Here is a 17,104-nt window from a genome sequence, read left to right as displayed (position 1 = left end):
AATGAGGTTGCAGGAAGCACAGATGAACAATTTCCCCTCCTGCCGACAGAGGTGAGTGGCCCTGAAGAAATAATAGACTCAATAAGAAGAGAAAGGACATCAGGACCCTATAGTACTGAAGGAGTGAGTTGCCTTGGTCCAATGTATTCCCAACATGTATGTCTCACTACCTATGGGTGCTACAAATGTGTTCTCATTGCAGATGTATACTCATCCTTCACATGGGTGTGTGTATTTATGGGACAGTGTGCCCCAGGTTTAGAGAGAATGTTTTATATCTCTTGTTCTTAATCTATCATCTTAAATGCATTGCTTTGATCTAATTGTGTCTGCTAGATTACTATTAATGGGAAACACACTGGTGGGACCTCATGAGACATAGTTTTAGGAGTTCACCGAATACATACACCTCTAGAACTTATAAGAGTAGTAGCTGCCCTTGTGAAGTAATGTTACAATCTTCTGCAGAATAATAATGTCTCATTCAGTACCCAGTATGTTGAGTATTTATATGGATCTGTGAACTTCTTTTTGCCCACATTTGGGGAAACCAATACATAAGCAATTTCTTTGGACTAGACTTGTGAGTTCAGTGGCATACAGTATTCTCTGTAAGAAAACTCCTTGCACCAAATGTTTATCTGAAAGTAATCTGTACCTTAGAGTCTTAGCAAGCTGCAGGAGGTATTGAGAAGCCAAGTGTCTTGCCTGAGGCAATCAGCCAGCCACCAGCATGTGTCAGAGGAAGGACCTGAACCCACACCCTCCTGACTTGGAAAAGAGATCTCTATTTACTATGCCGTGCTGCCTTTCGTAAACTATATCTTGATTACATCAGAAGATTGATCTAGAGAAAATCAGGTTGGGGCAATGATCCAAACAGAGAGAATAACCTCAAAGGGTCAGCCCCTAAGATTGAACCTGGTCAGTGTGAGTTTGGGGAGGTCTTATGCCATGGATTACATAATATTGGAGGAGATGTGGGAAGACAGACATACTAACAAATTTTTGATGGATCTGTATATATCTCCTCATTTCTCACTTGGCTGCACCACTTTGGAATTTCTCTGATTGACCTCACCATGCCCCAGGAAGCTCACCATTGGGATAACCTCAGCAGCCTGTAAAATCCCATCAGCCTGTGGTGCAGTGGATAGAGCATTGATCCTGGAGTCAGGAGGACCTGAATTCAAATCTGGCCTCAGACACTTGACACGTACTGGCTGTGTGACCCTGGGCAAGTCACTTAAACCCCAACTGCCACCCAAAAAAAAAGCAATGTCATCAGCCTTGAGACTTCACCTTATCATTACCCTCTGTCTCTCTGAATGAAGGGTAGGACCATGAATGCCAAAACCCCATTTAAGGAGAGAGCTCAGCACAGACATCTCTTTATATCTCACTTGGCTATACTACTTTGATTAATTCTGACTGACTTCTCCATGATGCCCCCCATTGGGTATCTTCTTTTCTCTCCCTTTTCAGCTTCCTTTTGTATTTTGTCCTCCCCTATTAGATTATAAGCTCCTTGAGGGCAGACACTTTCTTTTTTTGTATTGGGTACTTATCATTTAGCTCAGTGCCTGCACACAGAGTAAGCACTTAGTAAAAATTTATTATTATTTATTATTTTTGTATTGGTTCAATCATTCTGGAAAGCAATGTTGAATTATGTGAGGAAAGTTACTAAACTATTCATACCTTTAATCCAGTATCCTACTACTGAGCATGTTCTTCAAGGAGTTCAAAGACAGAAAGACCCTCATATATGCCAAAATATTCCTAGGAGCCTTTTTGTGGTAGCAAAAAACTGAAAACAGATTGAGTGCCCACCAATTGGAGAATGCTTGAACAAATTGAATATATGGTATATAAATATAAGGAATGAGGAATGTTAGGAATTCCAAGATTCAGGAAGAATTGTAAACAAAAAGAACACTATTAACATAAGCCTAGGTGGTGCTGATTGATTGCCATTCACTTTTGAGACCTACACAACCATGTCTTGGTGAAGCAGAAATGCTGAGTAAATGTCATGTTTGCTATGGTTACCAGAGAGTCAGAGGCCTTCTACCCCTCAGTTTTGCCTGCTGCCACAGGACCATGTTGATTTGTTTGTCAAGGGATGTGTAGATATGTTTTAATTTACCAATGAGAACTCAAGTATGAGTCCCCACCCATTGGTTCAACCCTGTCTCCTTTTAAATAAACTATACTTCAAGGAGTGCTAGTCTTGTGACCATGTCATGGATGTCAGCTGTAGTAGAAGGAGATAAGATAACAATGTTTACTCAGCATAGAATTGATGGGCAAATAACAATACTTAAGAATGAGAACATGATGTATACTAAAACATATAAAGCATCTATTTACATGGCTATGAGCCCTGCTCTCCTAACCTCAGAAGTCTCCAAAGAGACACAGGATCAATCTGGATTCGGAAATTTTAGGAAATATGTAATTTACAGTTGTTTAGCTCCTCAGTGCTTTTCCTTTCAAACATATAATTTATTTCAAATTTATTTCAAACAAACATATTATTCAAATCCTATCTTACTAGATGAAGAGGCAGAAACTCTGAAGGACCTCTGATCCTGGGAGTCATGGCATAAAGAATGGATTATAGATCCAAGTAATCTCTGGAACTTGGAATAAAGAGCAAATTAGAATTCATCAGGGTAATATTTTCTGCAGTTGGTCTAGGATGTCACTGACAGGGACCTTCTGATTTTCTGCACTTAGCTAGCCCACTGAAAAGGAGGGTGAATGGATTCAGTGACTTGCCCCAGCAAAGATGTTCAGTGTGTGTGTGTGTTGGGGGGAACCTCTTCATTTGTCTCCTCACTTCCTTGGAGCCACCAAGCCAAATTCCACAGCAGGGTGGGTAGAATGAAAGTAATGCTGCACCTACAGCCATACAAACCAAAAGAACAGAGTAAAGCCAGTCATAGAGTACTAGTTGTAACAAATCTTGGCCCTACAGAAGAGAAATATATTGCCCTGTTTTCAATAGAAATGGAGGAGCTACAAGTACAGAAAGTAGTATGAACTGTCATGCGTTTTCACTTGAATGTTATTTTTTACAATGGAAGGCCCATAGGAGTTTTTCCCCAGAGTAGAACCTTTTAAGAACTTCTGATTTTATTCTTGTAAGGAAGAAGGCACAGGCAAGAGGATCTAGTGGTGGGATGGGTCTATGGCCAAGAAGAATTAGTGATGGTGACTAGTGATGAGAGGGGAGAGAGAAGCAGGCTTCCATTGGGTGAGCTGCTTGATAGTCTCCTGGGCATCTTTGGGCAAAGGCAGAGGTTGGTGGGATCCAAGACCTCCCCAGGTCTAGGGATGGGGCTGGCTTAGACCTGCCTCTGCAAGGTGAGTCAGTTCTCTCAGTGCAGACAATGAGTGTCTCTTTAGGGAATCCCTTGCAGTACTCTGGTGCCCAGGGAAATGCAGCAGGCCTGGGAATAAGCAAGGAAAGGAGTCCCTTCAGGCTGGGGGTGGGGGAAGTGGAGGAGGGGAGACAGTGCTGGAGCTGCACCTTCCTGGGATCACCTCTGTCCTCCATCCTAGGAAACTTTTGTTTCCCTTAAAGTTTTTCCTCTTTAGCTTCTTGAACTTTCCCAAAGCCCAAGGTTTGGGCAAGAAAATAGCCTATCCAGAATCAAATCCAGAGAAAAGCAGCAACTAATGAATGAATCAATCAATCAATGAAAAGCATTTATTAAGTGCTTATTATGTCCTAAATGCAAAATTAAACAGTCTCTGTTCTCAATGCATACTTGAGCTACTTGAGGTGAGGGAAGAACACATAAAGAATTCAGCTGCAGGACAGATGGAAAAACCCAGAAGTCTTAAGGGAAATGGCTGGCAGGTGGTAAGGCCCAGGGATCCCTAGGAAGGGATCTTAAGAAAGGACAGTTAAACTACTATAGCCACTCTCTAAATTCAGATTAAAAAAACAACACCCAAACCTAAAAGACTTTTAGGCACATAGATCCATTACTAGTCTTTCCAAAGGAGTTTATCACCAGATGATAAGGGGGGGGGGCCAAAGTCTAAAAGGACTTTCTTACTATATCTATATAACAAATGTGGTAAGTGATTAGTAAGGAATGTGGCTAGACTGAGGAAAAATAGGACTTTGCCCCCTGGGCTTAGCTTTTTCTCTGGGTCTTTTCCCCACCAACTAATCTGCACAAGTGTGAAAAGAGTTTGGGAATTGATAAATTGGGAGACTCTGGATCCTAAAGACTTCGAAAATTTGGGGAAGAGAGTTATAGTTAGCATTTATAGAGTGCTAATTCTGCTAGACACTATGCTAAACACTTTACAAATATTATTTCATTTATCTTCACAACAACCCTAGGGAAGTAGATACAATCATTACCGCCATTCAAACTCTGCTTCAGAGAGCACAACTCTGATGGGCTGGCCACGTTGTTTGAATGCAAAACGTATGCTTGCCAAAAAGAATATTTTGAAGAGAACTCACACAAGGCAAGTACTCTCTCAAGGTCTCAAGAACTTTGGGTAAAAGCAGTGACTTGCTTGAGCTGTCCCCTAAACCCTTCCAAATACCTGTAAAAAGTGGCTCTAAACAAATTCTACAGCAGCAGAACCCACAAAAGGCAGAGTGAAACAAATTTCCAGCCCAAGACAAACTGAATGGTTGATAGGAAAGATTTGTTGTGCCAGGCTGGGAGAGGAGCGCAGTTCAGCATGGGCCACACAGGCAAAGACAGGGCCTCAGCAAACCTGGAGCAGACCTCAGAGGACTGAATCAAGGGGAGCTGTGGTGGTTTCCAGACTTCGTAAGCCGCAAATGCCAAAGACAACTCAGAAGGTCGGTAGGAAATGTCTGTCAGACTGTGGTGAGAGAGGAGCTTGGTCTGGCCCCAGTTCCAGCGCAGCCCCAGGACCAGTGGTTGCTTCTAGAGCTCTTGGCCCACAGAGGGAGGGAGGATCAAGCAGCTGATCAGAGGGGGATTGCAGGGATCTTTTTGCTGGTGCTGAGGCAGGATTCTCTTCTTTGCCTATGCTTGGATCTGAGTCACAGTCCTGGGTGGCAGTCCTGGGGTGAGGAGGAGAGCTGCTGTTGTGGAGCTTGTGGCAGTAGTGTAGAGAAAATCCTCCTCACAGTTCCAAGGCAGAAAAGAGTGCTTGTGGTCACTCACAGACCTGAGCACAGGCCAGGAAGGGAGGACACACCTCCCCTCTGATCATACCACCTTGGAAGAACTGAAAATGTATAGGTCCTCAGAAGTATCTCTGAAAACAGCTGTACAAAACCCTTTAAACTTGGGACAGTACATTCTTCACACTGGAAGCAGACCCCCACCTTAACAAAGAGCTTAATAGTCAAGTAATTGGCGGGGAACATGAACAAATATTGCAAAAAAGTCAGACCATAGAATCTTACTTTGGTAACAAAGAAGATCAAAACATGCAACCAGAAGAAGACGACAAAGTCAAAGCTCCTACATCCAAAGCCTCCAAGAAAAATATGAATTGGTCCCCAGATCATGGAAGAGCTCAAAAAGGATTTTGAAAAGCAAGTAAGAGAAGTGGAGGAAAAACTAGAAAGAGAAATGAGAGTGATGCAAGAAAATCATGAAAAACAAATCAACAGCTTACTAAAGGAGACCCAAAAAATATTGAAGAAAATAACTCCTTAAAAAATAGACTAACCCAAATGGCAAAAGAGGTCCAAAAACCCAATGAGAAGAAGAATGCCTTAAGAAGCAGAACTGGCCAACTGGAAAAGGAAGTCCAAAAGTTCACTGAAGAAATAATTCCTTAAAAATTAGGATAGAGCAAGTGGAAGCTAATGAGCCTGTGGGAAATCAGGACATTATAAAACAAAACCAAAAGAATGAAAAAATAGAAGACAATGTGAAATATCTCATTGGAAAAACAAGTGATCTGGAAAATAGATCCAGGAGAGATAACTTAAGAATTATTGGACTACCTGAAAGCCATGATGAAAAAAAGAGCCTAGACCTCATCTTTCAAGAAATTATCAAGGAAAACTGCCTTGATATTCTAGAACCAGAAGGTAAAATAGAAATTGAAAGAATCCAGTGATCCCCTCCTGAAAGAGATCCCCAAAGGAAAACTCCTAGGAATATTATAGCCAAATTCCAGAGTTCCCAAGTCAAGAAGAAAATATTGCAAGCAGCCAGAAAGAAACAATTCAAGTATTGTAGAAACCCAATCAGGATAACATAAGATTTAGTAGCTTCTATACTGAGGAATCAGAGGGCTTGGAATATGATATTCAAGAGGTCAAAGGAACTAGGATTATAACCAAGAATCACCTACCCAGCAAAATTGAATATAATCTTTCAGGGGAAAAAATGGACATTCAGTGAAACAGAGGTCTTTCAAGCATTCTTGATGAAAAGACCAGAACTGAATAGAAAATTTGACTTTCAAATACAAGACTCAAGAGAATCATGAAAAAATAAACAGGAAAGAGAAATCATGTGGGACTTACTAAAGTTGAACTGTTTACATTCCTACATGGAAAGATGATATTTGTAACTCATGAGACCTTTCTCAGTATTAGGGTAGTAGGATGGAATATATATAGACAGAGGGCACAGGGTGAGTTGAATTTGAAGGGATGATATCTAAAAAATAAAATTAAGGGGTGAGAGAGGAATGTACAAGGAGAAGGAAAAAGGGAGAGGTAGAATGGGGTAAATTATGTCACATAAGAGGGAAGAAAAAGCTTTTACCTTGGAGGGGAAGAGGAGGGAGGTGAGAGGGAATGAATGAATCTTACTGTCATTGGATTTGGCTTAAGGAGGGAATAAGATACACACTCAATTGGGTATGGAAATCTATCTTACCCTACAGGAAAATAGGGGGGAAGTGGATAAGAGACGGGGGATGATAGAAGGGAGGGCAGACTGGGGGAGGGGGTAATCAGAAGCAAACACTTTTGAGGAGGGACAGGGTCAAAGGAGAGAACAGAATAAATGGGGGGTGGGATAGGATGAAGGCAAACATAGTTTTTCACAACATGGCTATTATGGAAGTGTTTTGCACGGCTACACGTGTATAACCTATAACCTTCTCAATGAGGGTGGGGGGAGGGAGGAAGGGACAGAATTTGGAACTCAAAGTTTTAAAACCGAATGTTAAAAATTGTTTTTAGTGGCAGCTAGGTGGTGTAGTAGATAGAGCACTGGCCCTGGAGTCATCAGGAGAACCTGAGTTCAAATTGAGTCTCAGACACATAATACTTACTAGCTGTGTGACCCTGGGCAAGTCACTTAACCCCACTGCCTAACAAAAACAAACAAAACAAACAAACAAACAAAATTGTTTTTACTTACAACTGGGAAATAAGATATATAGGCAATGAGAAATCTATCCTGCCCTAGAGGAAAATAGCAGGGGAAGGGCATAAGAGAAGGTGGGAGAGTGATAGAAGGGAAGGTAGATCAGGGGAAGGGGTATTCAGAATGCATGCCATCTTGGGGTGGGGGGAGGGGTGAGATGGGGAGAAAATTTGGAACTCAAGATCTTGTGGAAGTGAATGTTGAAAACTAAAAAAAATTAATTATTAAAAAAAAGAACTTTGGAATTGATTGTGTGACATAGGGGACACTGATGCAGGACCACTCCGCATGGCATGCTCACAAAACAAAATTGAAACAGCTCAAAGGAAATGCAGGATGGAAAAACTTAGAGAAACCACCCCCAAATATTCACACAGACTATTTGTGCCTGACCTGTGGTAGAGCATTCCAAGCTCGTATTGGTCTGATCAGACATATTTGGGCACACTGGAACTTGACTCTAGCAGAGTGATGTCATTTTGGTCCTCTTCAAGAATGAAGGACAACAACTAACCAATTAACCCCATTTTACAGTTGAGAAAACTGAGGTTAAGTGATTTGCCCAAGGACACAGTATCTGAGGCAAGATTTGAACTTAGGTCTTCGTGATTTCAAGCCAAATGGTACCATCTAGATGCCCCTCTATGTATAATGATGATAATGATGAGGTGTAGTCTAACCATCAAAGATTAAAATATAGGAAATACTCACTCTAAACTATAGAGAAGTTATTCCATTCAATTCAATAAAGACCTACTTGTATTCCAGGTACTGCATTAGGCTCTTGGGATAAAATAAGAAAAACATCTGCTATCCTTAAGGAGCTTATATTCTATTGGGAAGAAATAGAATGTACACAGAAAAGTAAATGCAAAATGTATACAAAGTAATTTCAGAGAATGTGGGAAGGCAGACCCAAGATGGCAGAGTACATTGTGGTCTAGAAAATGCACCAGACTGAATATTGCTTGAGAAACCAATCAAGTAATCAATAAACATTTATTAACCACCTAATTCTGTGCCAGGTACTGTGCTAAGTACTGGGGATACAAAAGGAGAGGAAAGATAATCCCTACCCTCAAAGAGTTTACAATCTAATGGGCAGACAACATATAAATATATATATGTGAGGTATATGCAGGGTAAACAGAAAATCATTAATCACAATGAATCATTTTTACAGCCAATGTCAGCATAGGGAGATTGACAGAAAAGTTTGTGGACCTTGGGTCTAGGCTGGGCACCAGAGCAAGAAAGAGTCTCAGATCCAGCACAGAGGGGCCTACACCTGTGTAGAGTTCAGGAGTAGGTGCCAACTATCAGTTCTATTGCTTACTACCCAGTTCAGAGACATAGAGGTCTCAGTTCCAGCTTCTGACAAAGTCAGAAGCCTGCAGTAGAATTAACAGGGCAAGTATCTCAGATCAAAAGAACCCTAGAGTTCTGTTATTCTAACCAGCAGAGCTTTCCAGCTGTCTAATAGTGGCTTTACCTAGCAGCAGTCTACTGTTGCTTAGCACAACTCAGATCAGGAACTTGCAGAGCTCATATCAGAGGGGCAGTAATCAGACTTGCCCTGTATCAGACCACTTTGGAAGCACTGAAGGTTTGTAGGTCCTCAACCTGAACTATCCCTGAGAGCCTGGTATTGTTATTGTTGTTTGGTCTTTGTGGAAGAGGACCAATGACAACAGGAGAGTGATGTCTTGACTTGCAAGTGAATTGGATTTAAGTAAGGCAGAGTTGTGCAAAGTTATCAGCCTCTCTCCTCCAGAGTCATTGGAGTCCAGTGGCAAGACATAGGCCAAGACAACTGGCGATGGCCCAGATGCAGTAAGAGACCTTGGCTTTTAACCTAATATCTTTCCCAGGGCTCAGTTTGTCTGAGGCAATGTTTATTCAGTAATTAAAGACTAGGTAAGAATTGAGGCAAAAGATGGCTTAGTTTTCCCTCATAAAGAATCAATCTGGCACCTACCCAGCAAAACTGAGTATAATCCTTCAGGGGAAAAAATTGTCATTCAGTGAAATAGAGGACTTTCAAGCATTCCTGATGAAAAGACCAGAGCTAAACAGAAAATTTGACTTTCAAATACAGGACTCCAGTGAAACATGAAGAGGTAAACAGGAAAGAGAAATCATAAGAGACTTATTAAGATTGAACTGTTTACATTCCTGCATGGAAAGATGATATTTGTAACTCATGAGAACTTTGTCAGTATTAGGGTAGTTGAAGGAAAAAAATTGTACGTATGTATATATAGATAGAGGGCACAGGGTGAGTTAAAGATTAAGGGGTCATATCTGGAGAATAAGATTAAGGGATGAGAGAGGATGATACTTGGAGAAGAAAGGAAGAGGTAGAATGGGGTAAATTATCTCACAAAAAAAAACAGAAAAGAAAAGTCTCTCACAGTAGAGGGGAAACAGGGGAAGGTGAGAGGGAATGAGGGAATCTTATTCTCATAGGATTTGGCTTAAGGAGAGAATAAAGTACACATCCAATTGGGTATGGAAATCTGTCTTACCCTATAGGAAAATAGGGGGAGAAGGGGACAAGAGAGCAGGGGGATGATAGAGAGGAGGGCAGATTGGTAAAGGGGGTAATCAGAAGCAAATACTTCTGAGGAGGGACAGGGTGAAAAGAAAGAATAGAATAAATAGGAGGGCAGGATAGGATTAAGGGAAATAGAGTTAGTTTTTCACAACATGTCTACTAAGGAAGTGTTTTGCGTAACTGCACATGTACAACCTATATTGAGTTGCTTGCCTTTTCAATGAGGGTGGGTGGGGAGGGAGGAAGGGAGAAAATCTGGAACTCAAAGTTTTAAAAACACATGTTTTAAAAAAAATGCAACTGGGAAATAAGAAATACAGGAAATGGGGTACAGAAGTCTATCCTGCTCTACAGGAAAATAGAAGGGGAAGGGGATAAGAGAAGGGAAGTGGGAAGGGGACGGGGTATTCAGAATGCATGCCATCTTGGGGTGGGGGGAGGGGTGAGAAATTTGGAACTCAAAAATTTGTGGAAAATTTAAAAAAAAAATTTTTTTTTAATCTAAAAAAAAAAATCAATCTGGGAGGGGAAGAACCTCAGAATTTCTGGCCAGAATAGAAACAGTTCCAATTTATACTCACTCTGAGCCATCAAAACCCAAACAATGAACAAGTGAGGCTTGGAAAGGGACCTATTATTGGCCCTTCAGTGAAAGCTAGAGTGATTTGAATGTAAAAACATAGTCAAGTAGATCCATTTGAATCACAATGGGCTTTAACAAAGCCTGGTTTTTCCAAGCTAGTTTTCAAGAAATCATAAAACTACATGAGACAACAGAATTAATTGTCCTAGTTTTCAAAAATATATATAATAGAATAAATAAATAAGGAAGAAAAAAAATCTAGCCCACACACCTCAAGATACTTTGTGAAGTATAAATGATAAAAATTTATATTACTTGATTATTGATGTGGTTTGGGGTCGTTGGGAACCCCAAAATCTCAGGGTACAGGGCTAGAATGAATTTACAAACTCAAACCTCCTTCTAGTCAAATGACAAGGTTTATTGTAATGCCAATAGAATGGAGCTGGGTTCCTAGTGAACCTGCAACTTTATGGGGTTGAAACTAGTGCTTATATACAAAAAGGATAGTGAAAAGAATCTAGATTAAGGAGTGGTAAGTAGTCTGGGGTAGGCCAGATGCAACAAGAAAGGAGTATTAAGTAGGCTAATTAGGTGATCTAGATGAGATTAGGGAGTGGTCTATATATGCAAGTGGTCTGGGTGGACCAAGATGGACCAAAAGGAATGTCAAATAAGCTAATTAGGTGATCTAGGTGGGCCGGGGTGGTCCAGTTACCTTGACTGGAGATGTCAGTGTTCTGAGCTGCTGAAATGTATGGGAAAATTCAGGGACTAGATTGCTTTCAAAGATATGGTTCCATCACCCTATCATTGTGACTCCCCACATGGATAGGAAAGGGGGGAGGAGGAGGAGGAGCCTAGAATAATAGAATCCTCAATACCCCAAGAAAGCAGCAACAGGACCAACCCATACCTTTCCTCCAGAAATGCACAAGGTCTGACTCTAACATAAAGTTGGAATTCAGAAAGTAGACTAGAAGAATGAGCAGACAAAAAATAAATCTCACTATAAGAAGCTATTATGGTGCCAGTAATGCTCAAGACAAAAGCCCAGAAGAGAATGATGCCAAAACATTTGTAGGCAAAGCCTCAAAAACAAAACAAAACAAAACAAAAAAACACACAGCATGGATACAAATTCAACTAGAATTCCTAGCAGAAATGAAGCAAGAGTTTTTAAAGAGTTTAAATTTTTTTTTTAATAAATGAGAGCACTAGAAGAAAAAATTTGAAAATAAATGAAAGCCATAGAAGAAAGAATTGGAAAAGGAATTAAAAGCTTGGCAGAAGAGGTATAAAACCTTACCAAGTTGACAAACTTGAAAATTAGAATAAACCAAATAGAAATTAATGATTCTATGAGACAGCAAGAAATATTAAAACAAAGTAAAAAAATTGAAAAAGAATAGAAGAAAATGTGAGGTATCTTATGATAAAAACAACTGATCTGGAAAAACTGATTAAGGAGAGATAATTGAAGAAACTTTGAATGACTGAAAACCATGACCAAAAAAAGAACCTAGCCATCACATTTCAAGAGAAGTACCCATATCTCTTAGAACCAGAGAGCAACGTGGAAATAGAAAGAATCTTCTAGTCACCTCCTGAAAAAAAATCCAAAATTAAAACTTCCAGGAACAGCATAGCCAAATCTCAGTTTCCAAGTCAAAGAAAAAAATATTTCAAGTAACCAGAAAGAAAGAATTCAGGTACTAAGGAGCACAGTCAAGATCACACCTGATTTAGCAGCCATTACAAATGAGCAGAGAGCTTGGAATATAATATTCCAGAAGACAAAGGATATAGACTTACAACTAAAAATAAATTATCCAAAAACCCGAGTATAATCTTATACAGTACAAAATGGATCTTTAATGAAATAGAAGAATTCCAAGAATCCTTGGTGAAAAGACCAGAGGTGCATTACCCACAGTCCAAACATAGGAGTTAAGAGAAACAAAAAAAGGTAAACATAAATGAACAACCTTTAAGGGACTAAACCAGGGGTAGCCTTGAGGCCACATGTGGCCTTTGATACTTCAGTGGGGCCTTTTGACTGAATCCAAATTTTACAGAACAAATTTACAGAAAATTTGGATTCAATCAAAAGGCCACACTTAAAGATCTAGAAGGCCACATGTGGCCTCAAGGTTGAAGGTTCCCCACCCTTGGTAAACAAATATAAACTGCCTACATTCTAATATGGAAAGATGATTTATGATTTGAAACCCATAATCATCAGGAATCATAGAGAGAGTTTCATTAGACAGAAGTCCTGGGAACAGTTCAGTTATGTCTTCATGATCTTAAGAGAAGAATGGAAAGGAAGAAGAAGAGAAATAACTGGAGTGGTGGGAAAAAGGAAGGAAGGTTAAGGGAAATTATCTCACATAATTAGGGTTCAAAAGTAGACATCTATACAAATAAGGAGGAGAGGGGCAGAGAATGGTTAACACTTGAACATTACTCCCATGTGAACTGGTCAAAGAAGGGAAAAACACACACACTCACACTCACATACACACACATACACAGTTGGGTACAGAAATATATTTCATTTAATAGGGAAAAAGGAGAGAAAAGAGAGAAGAGAAAGTTAGAGGGAAGGTAGATTAAAAGAGATTGGTCCTAAGCAAAACAAACTCTTGACTAAAGATATATAATAATACTTACAGCTTTTTTTGAGGTGGCAAAAAAATGAGGATCTGAGTGGGTGCCCTTTAATTGATGAATGGCTGAACAACTTTTGTTATATGAATGTGATGGAATACTATTGTGTTGTGAGAGATGATGACAGAGATGAAACCTGGGAAGGCTTGTATAATGGATAAAGGGTGAAGGGAACAGAATCAGGAGAATAATTTATACAATGACAAAAATAGGGCAAAGATAAACAATTTTAAAAGACTTTAGAGCTCTGATCAGCATAATCACCAACCTGTTCAACCCATCTCCTGATAGAGAGGTGACTTTGTCTCAGTGCAGAATGAGACATATGGCATATATGTGCAAAGATACACACATATGGCATGACCAATTCAGGAATTTGTTTCACTTGACTATAACTTGTTTATAACAAAGTTTGTTTTTTTGTTCTCTTTCATTCTCAATTGGGTGGAGTGAAAGGGAGAGAAGGCAGATTTTTGCTGAGTGAAAAAAATAAAATTTAATTAAAAAAAAGTAATTTCTGGAGGGAGGGCCATATATGAAGGTAAATTTGTTAACAATATAAGAGAGTCCCAGGAAGCATAATGGAAGGATCAGGTATAGTGAGATTGGGACACAGGTGGGCTGAAGTCAGTGAGAGAATGGATTGTTAAATTTTAAAGTAAACATTTACACTTCAAAAATTGGCAAAATGCTACAAATAAGGGCTTAACTTATCATTTTGTGGATTGCCTAGGCTTTAGAAAATGATGGACAAAATGTTAATAATGCACATTAAACTTAAAAGTTTGTCCTGCATTATTTTTTTTTTCACAGCCGATTTTAAAATATTTACCCAGTACACCCCTTGGTGGGACTGATATACATGGGGATGAAGGAGTAAGTTGCGGTGACCAAAAAAATGATCTTCTGCCTAGGCAGTTTCCGGTCAGTATCAAGAGAAAGAAAGCCAAAGGGGTGAGCCTTTGTAGGCTGCAGGGAAGATGGTGAATGAGTCACTGGTCCTGTCTATAATAGTCAAGGCTGGAGTCTCAGGAATTCTGAGGCCTTGCCTCCAGTTTTTAGCCTCATCCTCTTTGTCCCAGGACTTACTACCAGGATGATTATCTGACCTTAGCTCTGGACCAGGAAGTATAGTTTGAAAAATAGAAGCATCTGACTACTTATGGGGGGACCCTGCTCCCTAAAAAGCTTGATGCCTACAGCAAATAATCTTTGGTTGGAGATGAAAGATTGTACTGGATTAAGACTTTTCTTTTCAGGAACAGAGAAGCCATTCCTTAAATAAAAAAAAAAGCTGGAAAGGTTTTTCCCTCTAGGGAAGACTATTGTTAGCTCCTGGCTGAGAGCTTCTGCTTTTCTAAAAAAACTATAAAAAGCCTTGAGAGTTTTAAATTAAAAGAGCATGGCAGAGTCTACTCTTCACATGAGGAACCCCTTAGCACAATGCTTGGCATATAGTAGGCACTTAATAAATGTTTATTGACTGACTGACTGTGGAAGAAAAAGTACTGCATCCAAGGACTTTAGTTGCAGCCCGATGCTGGAAGTAGAGATATGCTTTACAATCATATGCACAACGAGGCTGTACCTGGCAGCATCTGACAAAAACTATTTATTAGTGGAGCAACTTCTGGCAAAGACAGTGTATCCAATGAAGAACAGTAGGGAATAGACCTGACAAGAATATATTGTTGGCCCCATAGCATCAGAAGAATGAATTACCTTTCCATATGTGCCCTGTTCCCTGTGTGTGTCCTTTCTTCCCACTGATGTTGTGTACGTTTCTGGGACAATGTGCCCCAGGGAAATATTTTCTTGTTATGTAGTTTGTACACTCTGGCTTGCTTTTCTAGAGCTAGGCAAGCTATCTCGGCCTCTTGGGGTTCTAGAGTATCTGAAGGAGTTGAGATTCCCTCCTCTGCTGACATTGACTAAAGCCTCTATCAGGGGTGTTTCACCTGCTATTAAGTGCTAGTGTATAGTGCCCCAATTCCATTTAACCACTTAGCATTGATTAACTTTTACAAAGGGACATTTACTTCAAAGATACAGCAAGAATAAACATGCATTTCTCCCAACACATCAGAGGTATATCCTCCACTACACTACTTCTGTATCTGGAAAGAAATAAGCTCAAAACTTGGCTCAGTTCCTACATAACGCCAATCCCACCATCAAGTTCATGTCCAGATGCAGCATGACTGCTGGATGAGTCCTCATCTCAGCTTCCACTGGCCTGAGTCCAGAAGGTTACTCCTGAAGTTTACTCCTTGACCATCAATGCTAGGCTGGCTTCAAAACCTGGCCTGGAATCTGACTCCCAGGTTGCCGTGGCTCACTCTCCTGATCTTTTGAAATGTAAAGTCAGAGACTCCAATCCCTTCATTTAGAAAGGAAAAGAACAGAGGCCAAGGACTGAGGCCTGCTCCTTGATGAGAAGAAAGTCCCAAGACTTCTTACCCTTATAGCATTTTCTCTCAGTGGACACTTTGAGCAAAGGAGTCCAACTACAAACAGCAGCAAAAGGACTTAGGCAAGAGAGACATGGAGAAAGCTGACTAAGGACTTTTGAATACTTCCACATCCAGTTAAAGAGCCTTCTCTTCACCATGTGATTAGCAGACCAAAACCAGTTACAAAATGTCTGCCCATGCACCACAGGCCCTCCAAGGCATTTCCCTTACATGTCATCATGACAGAAGCAAAGTCATTAGCTTCTCCAGATGGAGAGATCCCATCTGAGGTGCTCTACCCAATAACTTTTCATTCCTATGTTATCAGCTCTCTTTGTTTTGAACTAATCACATATTTTTGTTTAAAGTTGAATCCATCAACAGGGGCTCATGGAGTATAATTTTAAGTAGATGTGGACCCACAGAGTACCTAGAACCTGGAATACCTAGCTTGAACCTTGTCTGAGGAACATAAAGTATCCTATAAGTTGAGGAGATGTCAAAAGGTGCTCCAAGATGGTAGGCAGTGTGGTGCATGCAGTAGAAAGAATGTTGAATTTGAATTCAAATGATCTGAGTTCAAGTCTTGACTCTATTTGTGTGATGGTGGGCAAGTCACTTTACTTTTCTGAACCTGGTTTTCTTATTGTTACCAATGAAGGCTTTCCTGTGAAGGGGGAGGACACATCAAGACAACGCACCCCATTCTAGAAATGATTTCCCTGACTTAGGAGCTCTCTTCAGTCTTTCAGCGTAGTCTATAGTGTGAAAGAGAATGTGGAGGAGGGATTTCAGAAAAGGAAAGCTAAGTAAAGGAGATATGATTTCCCGGAAATGCCTCTGTCTCCCCCAAGAATTTTCTTTGACCTTCCAAGCTGCTTAAACTCTCCAGGAGAATGTGAGGATGGGGTGGGGGAGTTTGGGGCAAAGGAGTGCTTGGAAGGACTGAATGCACTCTGTGCATTTTCTCTGGTTGTCCCCCATGCTTGGAATGTGTTACCTTTTCAACTCTGCCTCCTGACTTCCCTGGATTCCTTCAAGTCCCAATTAAAATCCCATCTTCTACAGGAAACATTCTTCAACCCCTCTTAATTCAAGAGCCTTCCCTCTTTTAATTATTTCCTATTTTTCTTGTATTTGGCTTATTTGTACATATTTGCTTGCTTGTTGTTTCCCCCATTAGATTGTGAGCTCCTTGAGATTAAAGACTTCTCTCTTTTTGTATCCCTTTAGTGCTCAGCACAGTCCCTGGCACTTAGTAGGCACTTAAATTAAGTTTATTGATTGACCACAATGGTCACAGTTAATGTTAGATAACTTGAATTTGTAGTGGAAAATGGAAGGGCAGAAGACAAAATAGGTTAGAATTCAAGAGTAGAGGGCAGATGAGCAGGTAGACTCAGCAGGAAAAACTTATATGAATGGATGCAGAGTGAAATAAGCAGAACCAGGAGAACATTGTACTCAGGTAACAGCCACATTATTTGAT

Source organism: Phascolarctos cinereus, unplaced genomic scaffold (assembly GCF_003287225.1).
Source record: "Phascolarctos cinereus isolate Bilbo 61053 unplaced genomic scaffold, phaCin_HiC Scaffold_2;HRSCAF=192, whole genome shotgun sequence".
NCBI lineage: Eukaryota > Metazoa > Chordata > Mammalia > Diprotodontia > Phascolarctidae > Phascolarctos > Phascolarctos cinereus.
Note: the sequence above shows the minus strand (reverse complement) of the source record.